This window comes from Moschus berezovskii, chromosome 5 (genome assembly GCF_049115385.1).
Source record: "Moschus berezovskii isolate FMDL1 chromosome 5, NW_MosBer_1.0, whole genome shotgun sequence".
NCBI classification, from domain to species: Eukaryota; Metazoa; Chordata; class Mammalia; order Artiodactyla; family Moschidae; genus Moschus; species Moschus berezovskii.
In genome coordinates this window covers 29,515,091-29,524,233 of record NC_142464.1, presented here as the reverse complement: position 1 = coordinate 29,524,233, position 9,143 = coordinate 29,515,091, and the positions used below count along the sequence as shown (strand labels likewise).

Below are 9,143 nucleotides of genomic sequence, written 5' to 3'. Positions count from 1 at the left end.
TCTACCGTCATCACTATAATTCCACCCACAGTAATTATCATAAAGGCCTGACTATGCCCTGTAATTGGAAGTTCTGAATAACTGTCAAAACCAGGAGATTTGAGACCTCACCCAAAACCAGTAGGTGTTCAGACTTTTCTGGACAGAAATCAGTTATGCTATAGACATTCCAGTTTAATCTGTGAAGAGATTTGAGAGTAACTGAGAGCACTTAAATGGAATATACCGATGAGATTTATTTTTATACACAGCGTGCTTGGCCCCGTGCCGACCCATCATCCCCTCCAGATGCTCGGGCCTGTCCTAAGGGGCTCTGGACCGCTCGACTCTGGACAGCCGCACGGCCGCCGCCGCCGCGCCTCCCGCTGCTCGGGAAGACTCGGCCCCGCAGGCGCTTGCAGGGGGCGTCCCCGTCCGCTTGTGCCCTCGGGGCTCCGGGAGCGCCGGCGGGGGACCCCGGCGTCCCGCCCGCCCAGCGCGCGCCCCTCGCCTGCGCCCGCAGCGGCTCAGGGGGCGGGCGGCGAGCCGGCAGGCGGGGCCGGGCCGGGGGCGCGCGGCCCCTCAGGAGTGCGGGCTTTCCCCACCCCCGGCGGCGACCCCACCTCCCGCCCCCGCGCCCTGCGCGCGTGTGTCCGTCTGTCTGTCTGCTCTCTCGACGTCAGTGGGAATTTCCAGCCAGGAAGTGAGAGAGTGAGCGAGAGAGAAAGAGAGAGAAGTGCAGCGGCGCGCCGGGGCAGGAAGAGGAGGTTTCGCCACCGGAGCGGCCCGGCGACGCGCTGACAGCTTCCCCTGCCCTTCCCGTCGGTCGGGCCTCTCGCCGCCGCCGCCGCCCTCGGCCTGCGCCCCGTCGCCGGCCCGGCCCCGAGAGCCCCGCGCAGCCCAGGCCGGAGCCGCCGCTGCCGGGAAGGCGGCCCCGCAACCCCGCGCCCGGCGTTCCCTCCTCGCGCGCGGCGGACATGGCGCGGCGCTGACTGGCCCGGCGAGCCCGCGCGCCTGCCTGCCGGCCCGGACCCCAGCCGACCCTCCGCGCGCCCGGACCCGCTCCGGCTCCGGCCGGCCGCTGCCTCTCCCCTCCCCGGCCCCCAGGCCCGCGCCGCCCGCTGCGGGAGCCACAGCGCGGGGAGGCCGAGCGCAGACCCGCCAGCAGGGTAAGCCAAGCTCGGGCAAGCGGGGGCCGCGCCGGCCCGCCGCCCGCCCCGCGCCCCTCCGGCCTCGCTCGGACTTCCTCATTCCCGCGCTGACCGTTCGGCTGGACCGTAGGGGAAGGATGACAGTGGTGCAGAGCCGCAGGGGCTCGGCCGGCCGGGGGCCGGGCACATCCGGGCTGAGCGCGGGCCGGTCGGCCGGAGGGCCGCGGCTGCCCGCCCGGCAGTTCCTTCTCCTCTGTCCCCCCTCCGGGCGGCAACGGGAAGCGGAGGGGAACTCGGGGAGACTTTTAATACCCACCCCCACTCCCTGCCGGGGGGTGGCTTGAGGATTGGGGTGCGCATGGGATCGGAGGAGAGAGGGGAAGGTGGTTGGTTGCAGTGCCGAACCAGATTTCACCTAAGGGCGTTTCATGAAATGAAAGCAGAAGTGCATGTCAGTACTTTCAGGTGGGAAAGCCCTCTCCGGCTCCCCCAGATTGATCGCACAGCCTTATTCCTGAACTCCTGCTTCCTTAAGAAGCCCCCAGTTCACTCACACTCTCTCACACACCACCCCACCCCTAACCGGACAGAATATAGTCACCTACTATAGGACCTGTGTATACCTTTCAAAGAGTAAGGAGGGCCTGGTACTGATCCTACGGGGACTGGCATTTGAAAGCGAAATACACCCTTAGGTCACTTTTGAGACAGTCTGATTATGTAAAACACTTGGAGCATGTGTTGTGCATGACTTCTAAAACAAAAATGATATAAACAAAGCTATTGTGACATTTGAAAATAATAAATTTTACAGATAGATGAGTTTTCGTATAAATCTTCAGAATTTGTTGGTAGACGTGCTGTTCTGAGCATACAGATGACTGCAGTAGACCGTGTATCTGGAAATGCAGAGTAGTTTAACCGATAGAGTAAATGTTCAGTTTGTGTTCTTTTAGTCTATAGGTTGAACAGTAATGAAATTACCGGGAGTGTTGTATCAGAATCAGTGCTAGGTAAAATTTCTCATTAATTTACCATAGTAAATTAGGAGAGTTGTTTGTAGGATGATTGGTTGCTTGGTTGACCGTGTTGATTATCAAGATTTAAGATCTTTTCATGGACTTTGTTAAGTAGGGTTTTTCAGCATTGCAGCTAACTAGATAACTATATTTAACTTAAAGGTTTTGTTATAAAGCCCGTAATCTGCGAAAATGACTATGGTATTACTAAAACATTTAATACCTCTGGCATAGAAATAACTCCTCTACAAACTACTGATCTTTGGTAAACACTGAATCTTAGAATTGAGGTATTCAGTGCTTATTTTTCTGGCAAAATACCTCAATTGTATATTCCTGAGTAGTTTAAATTGCATTTGTGTTTGCTAGAACTTTTAAAAGGGAATCTGATTAAAATAAAGCCCTCAGCTGAAGCGTGTTGTTTTCCTGATTTTAACATTGTGCTTTCTAGAGATGAATCCTTTTACTGTTTGATGTGATAAAGAAATCATGTAAATAACTTAAAGCAAAACATTTTTTTGAGCTTAGGAACTTCAGAAGATAGGAAATAAAGAGAGATTGATTTATCATGTAATTAAATTGCTAAAGTGAGAAGAACATATAAAGCAAACAGAGATCTCCTGAATTTACTTATCCATATTGACGTACCTGCAACTCCTCAAAGCCCTCTGAAACTTATTTAGATAAAATATCTTCCTAAGCCATGGCCTACTGGGCAAATGTGAACACAAAGAAAGACTCATTATGTGTAGGTTTAATGCTGGCAGTGAAATACTGCTTGCTGTGAACAGAAAACCACTTCTAACTTTGAAGGACTTTTTCAGGAAAATGCTATAATCCCATTAGGGGTTGGTGGCATTTGAGAAAATCTGTTGTCTTTGTTTTAAACTTTCAATTTTATCTTATGTCCTGCAGCTGGCATTTACATGGGCTGAATAAACGCCCCTGTTTTTCAGACTCGTTAGTAAATACTGGAGTATAGGTACAAAAATAGTTGTTCCCCTTTGTAAGCACTCCTTTGATCTTTGCACTTCCTTCTTCTACCTCTTAAACAAGATCATCTGTAATGACTGAATTGCCCTTAATGAAAGCTCAATTGGTCTGAAATAGGCAGAATTTTAGATTTAGTGATCATAGCCCTCATATTTCTCTTGCTATGTTCCTTGGAACAAATTGACACTAGTTGAGAAACGTATCTATGGAGTTTGTTTTTACTACTACTTTCAGACTTCCAGATAACTGATGAAGAAAGTTACTACCTTAACTTAACTTTCAGGGATTGCTCATTGTGGTAGATGGAAGGCCTCGATAAGGAATTGGCAGCTACAGGAATCTTGGACTATCATTCAATCAGCAAGCCCTTGTTTTTACCTAATTTATGAGAGGTATTCCCCTGTTCAGAAGAGGTGAAAGTTCTGGCTTCTGGGGGAAGTGGTTACTTCATAACCTTCAATTAGTTTGAACTTGGGAGAAGTAAGAACAGTAGTTGATATTTTGAAACAATACATTTAAAAAATGATGTCTGAGTTTCTGTATAGATTTTTTATAAAGTAGTCAAAATATCTTTTTCAGAACTTATTAGTAGAAGTGCTATTTTGAGCATATAAATGACTGCTGTAGAAAGTGTATGTCGAAATGCAGAGTAGTTTAACCAGTAAGAGGGAATATTCAGGTTATACTCTTCTAGTCTACATATTAACTAGGAACCACATTAACAGGAGTGGATACTTAATGGCTATGCAAAATTTTAATTTTCCTTTTAGTAGGGAGGTTGTTTTGTTTGGCTGATTGGTTTTCTGTTTATACTATAAATCATATAAAGGTGGAATGATTTATGTTTTAAGAAGAGAAGGAGGAAGGGAAAGAACAGAATTTTCAGGCCTGGGGACACTTTTAAATGTGCTGCCGCTGTATCTATATTTGTGTCTGATCAGAGTTAATTGACAGCTGCTTCTTGGTGACCAGAAAACCACATTGAAGCAGTTTACCCTGCATTCTGGGAATGACTTCTCATTTGCTGTCTTGTATCTCCCATAAATACTAAATTCCCCTAGAGTGTTCTTAGAGGTGAGCAAATAAGTCATCAGAAACATACCTCGTTGATCCTGTCACTACTTAGGAGACTGAGAGTTTTTAAGATAGAGGCATTCATTCATGTTCAGAGAGGAAAGTTGGGACTTGTGACATAGTTTAGCAAGTCATAGTTCAGTTCCTTGAGCATGATTTTTGTTTTTTCCTTTTAAATCAAAAAAGATTAATATTTGCAACCAGATAATCTAGTGGAGTTGCTGCTGCTGCTGCTGCTAAGTCACTTCAGTCGTGTTCGACTCTGCGTGACCCCATAGATGGAAGCTCACCACGCTCCCTCGTCCCTGGGATTCTCCAGGCAAGAACACTGGAATGGGTTGCCATTTCCTTCTCCAATGTGTGAAAGTGAAAAGTGAAAGTGAATCTGCTCAGTCGTGTCCGACCCTTAGCGACCCCATGGACTGCAGCCTACCAGGCTCCTCCATCCATGGGATTTTCTAGGCAAGAGTACTGGAGTGGCTTGCCATTGCCTTCTCCAACTAGTGGAGTTAGCAGTTAAGATAATATTACCAAGACACTTATCTTGGCAATATTTCATTAATTAGTATTCATTGCCTCTCTGTTAGATGAAAAAAAGTAACATTCTTTTCACAGTGATGACATTGTTTCATACCTTTGGTGTCTGTTGTTTTAGAGAGGGCTCCTAAATGCAAATTAATATGCTTTCATATTTTCAGGTGAAGTTGGTAGACCTACTCTTGAACATTAACTAATGCTTAGAAAATAAGTTGTGAAGTGAATCTTATTGCTTGACTAAAATCTAAGCAGTTTTACAAAACAGTGATACACAGTATGATTTGTTAGGATGAGATGGCTGGATGGCATCACCGACTTGATGGACATGAGTTTGGGTAAACTCTGGGAGTTGGTGATGGACAGGGAGGCCTGGCGTGCTGGGATTCATAGGGTCGCAAAGAGTCGGACATGACTGAGCGACTGAACTGATACACTCTTCAAGATTGTAGATTATGGGTGAAAATGTTTGTTACATTTAGAATATTAATCCTAAGAAACATCATTGTATTTAAAAATTTTAACATTGTATTTTAAATTTAAAAATAGTTTTTTATTATTCTTGTATTTTTTACAGTAACTGATCGATTTAATTATCAGTAGTACAAGTTTCAGCTGCATTAATTTCTTGCCTATTTGACATTAGAATAATGAAACAGATGGTTTAATTCCCCATTACAAATTGGCTTATTACTTTTCATTTGCACCTTATCATTAGGCCAAAAATCTTACAACCAGCTTTTATTCTGACCCATACCGGGTGCTTTTTAATAAATTATTGTTCTAGTGAATTTCAGATGCTCTTTGAATATGAATATGGTATTTAGGAAGCAAGAACTAGTGTTTTTACTTCTTCCCAGAATGCAAGGTGAAATAGTATAATTTTTGTTCTTTGCAGAAAACGGCTGCCTTTTTTTAAAGCAAACAAATCGGAGCAAAACTTCTGGGATTCTTTCACTCAACAAGTTGTTGAGTGCTTTCTATGTACCAATAAGTGCAAAGTGTCAGATATTTGCCAGTATAGATTGGGTATAATTTCTTTTTAGTTGAAACTATGGAATTTTGATTTTCTCAGATAGTTATTTTCCTCTCCTTTGTAAAGAATAAGACATAAAGAATTTTGCAAAAGCTCCATCAGTCAGAATTGTTTTTTTTCATAACTTCTGGGCATAAACAAAACACAGAGCTATAATGTTGTCACAGACTTCACTGTAGGAGTCAGAAATTATATGGACAGTTCAAACATTTCCTACTAGAAAATAAAACTTTGGGTTTTTCTTAGATTTAAGCCTTTTGATACATGAGATTCATTACATTAGTGCTTGTACATGAGAGGTTGTTTTTTTTTTTGCTAACTTGAACTAAAAAAAAAGAAAACCTATATAAAGTTAAGCATACATTTATAGTAAGAGTTTAATTAACATTAAGGAAATAATTGATTGCTAAAATGAACTTGTCAAAATAATTTGCAAAATTATCATTTTTATTATTAGTATTTATTGTGTAGTTTTACTAAACACATCAAACTATATTTCAGTGTCATGGCAAATGTATCCTTCATTTTTATCTCCAGAAATCAATTTTAATGATATTAAGCTTGAAAGAATAAAAATTAAAAGTGATGATAGATTCCCTGATCTATTCATTTGTTCTAGGTTCAAGCCTGCAGTTCATTTGAACAGTGAAAATAAATTGCCTAATTGTCTTGGAAAATATGTCTTCCAAGACAAGAATTTTAGGAATGGAGAAAATGACTTTTTTTTTTTTAGTGTTTTATCCTGAATCCCTGACTCATGTTTTTTTGATGTTTTAAGAACTTTGTCTACTAGTTCTTAACTTAGGTGTAGGTTTATTTTTTAAGTTAACCATTTATTGTTGTTTGATCATTAAGACTTACAAAGAATGTATTTTTCTTTTAAATGGGGGCTAGGTGTGGTCCTGAGGTCAGAAGAAAAGAATCCCTAAAATGTACAGCATCTGGTGTGATGCTCTTGATGTAATATAAGCACCTGTGTGACTTATAAAATTAAAGACAATATGGGAGGCTGGAAGGAGGATGATTGGCTGTTCATATAGAGCACATTTAAAGTAGAAAGGAAAAAACATGAAGTTAAAGAACAGAAGGTAAATTTAATGTTGAAAAATTTGGCCAAAACAAAGAATAATGAAAGCATAGATAAAGTTTTGGGGAGAATCCTCTATGAAATTAGATCTTGAACTTTATTTTTTACTTAAATGTGGAAAAAAAATCTAGAAATTGAATCAGAATTCCAGAGAAAGGGATAAATTCTGTATATTATGAATGAGAAGAAGAAGGTCAGAATGAAAGGAAGGAGGGAAAGGTTGTCCTTGAATAGAACTTTTTTGTAGGTATTTCACTGTGGCTTATCCTTCTTTTGATTGATTGAAATCAGTGGTCATTTCTCCCACATTCTGAAGACAGTTGTGTTAAGCAGGCCTCAGTACGTGTGGGATGTTAAAATCAAAAGCATGGTTTTGACAACAGTGAATTGTATTTCTTGCTCCTATGCTGTATAATACCACTCATTTGGCATAACGCCTTTACGAATTCTCCATGTGTTTACCCAGTTTCCCGTTTTGGACACTTAACTAAATGTAACAAGCCCAGATTGGAACACTTTAATATTTCCTGACTGTTTTAAAACATTGCCTATTGGTCATTTACCTTGAAGTTCTTTTTTTATGATGGGCAGGGAACGTTTCCAATTTCTCTTAGAAAGTCTAACATAATGGTCAAATGGGAATTAGTCCAAGTTGAAATAGATTCATAATGGGGGTGGGTTGGGGAGCAAGTGGAAGTTGTGGTATACTTACTAAGTATGTGTTAAACTGAAGGAGTCCATTCATTCAAGGCAGGCCACAGAAAATAATTTTATTGCTGAGGCACTTAAGTGTCATTACATGGATGTCCCCATCATTCCCACCCACCAAATTGCTTTTCCCAGCACGTTAGGGAATACAGTTGTTGGCCCGCTATGGCCCACTCAGTAGGTTTCCCATGCCAGAAATCTAGGAACCCATTCTTCATGAACATGCACGTATTTCTTCCAGCACATTACCAAATTCTATCAATTCAGCCTCCTCTCATCTCCAGAATTCATCCCTTCCTCATTGAATCTCTAGCTTTCATTTTTGCGTTGTCTCCTGATGCATAATCTTCTGCTTCTCATCTATCCTTAATTTCAGAATAAAAGTCAGCTTTCTTTTTTATTTTTTATTTTTTTTGTAATTAATTTATTTTTTATTGGAGGCAAATTATTTTACAATATTATATTGGTTGGTTTTGCCATACATTGAAATGAATTCGCCCCGGGTTTACATAAGTTCCCCCTCCTGAACCCCCCTCCCACCTCCCTCCTCCCTTTATCCTCCCTCTGGGTCATCCCCGCATGCCAGCCCCGAGCATCCTATAACATGCATTGACCCTGAACTAGTGATTCATTTCACATATGACAACATACGTGTTTCAATGCCATTCTCCCAAATCATCCCACCCTCACCCTCTCCCACAGAGTCCCAAAGACTGATCTATACATCTGTGTCTCTTTTGCTGTCTCGTATACAGGGTTATCATTTGCATCTTTCTAAATTCCATATATATGCGTTAGTATGCTGTATTGGTGTTTTTCTTTCTGGCTTACTTCACTCTGTATAATAGGCTCCAGTTTCATCCACTTCATTAGAACTGATTCAAATGTATTCTTTTTAATGGCTGAATAATACTCCATTGTGTATATGTACCAAAGCTTTCTTATCCATTCGTCTGCAGATGGTTGCTTCCATGTCCTGGCTATTATAAACAGTGCTGCAATGAACATTGGAGTACATGTGTCTCTTTCAATTCTGGTTTCCTCGGTGTGTATGCCCAGGAGTGCGATTAGTCAGCTTTCTAAAGAGCGAGTCTGATCATATCACAATCTTTGTATTTCTGAAATGAACCTCCATTGTCTTCACAAGCTGATTCCTGCATTCCTACTCCTCATTCATCCTCTGTTTCTCAAGTCATCCAGGTCACTTCTCAGTTCCTGTCCACCACGTTTTCTCACTTTGGATGCCTCTGCATGTGCACTCGCTGGGTGAGGACTGCCCTTTCCTTCCTAGCCGTTGTGCTCACCACGCAGCCTTCAGGCATCGTGTGTTCTGTTCTGTTCAGTCGCTCAGTCGTGTCCGACTCTTTGCGACGACGTGGACTGTAGCCTACCAGGCTTCTCCATCCATGGGATTCTCCAGGCAATAATACTAGAGTGGGTTACCATTTGTACACATCACCATTTCTCTGTCCCTTCTCTGTCCATTCTCCCTGACCTCCCCATAAACACTTTTGTGCTCCCAGTCCATGGACTCTTGACTTCCTGTACTTTCTAGATAGAAG

General features: G+C 42.5%; 1 protein-coding gene across 2 annotated transcripts in view; it reads left to right on the top strand.

Annotated features, from left to right (window-relative positions):
- The first annotated feature begins 786 nt into the window (after positions 1 to 786).
- NFKB1 (nuclear factor kappa B subunit 1) overlaps positions 787 to 9,143 on the top strand; it is a 126,140-nt gene continuing 117,783 nt past the window's right edge. The window contains exon 1 of one of the 2 annotated variants that reach the window (XM_055435091.2): positions 787 to 1,148. The gene's annotated coding sequence lies outside the window, so the exon portion shown is untranslated. The remainder of the gene's footprint in view (positions 1,149 to 9,143) is intronic. The other variant, XM_055435092.2, reaches the window with a different exon arrangement.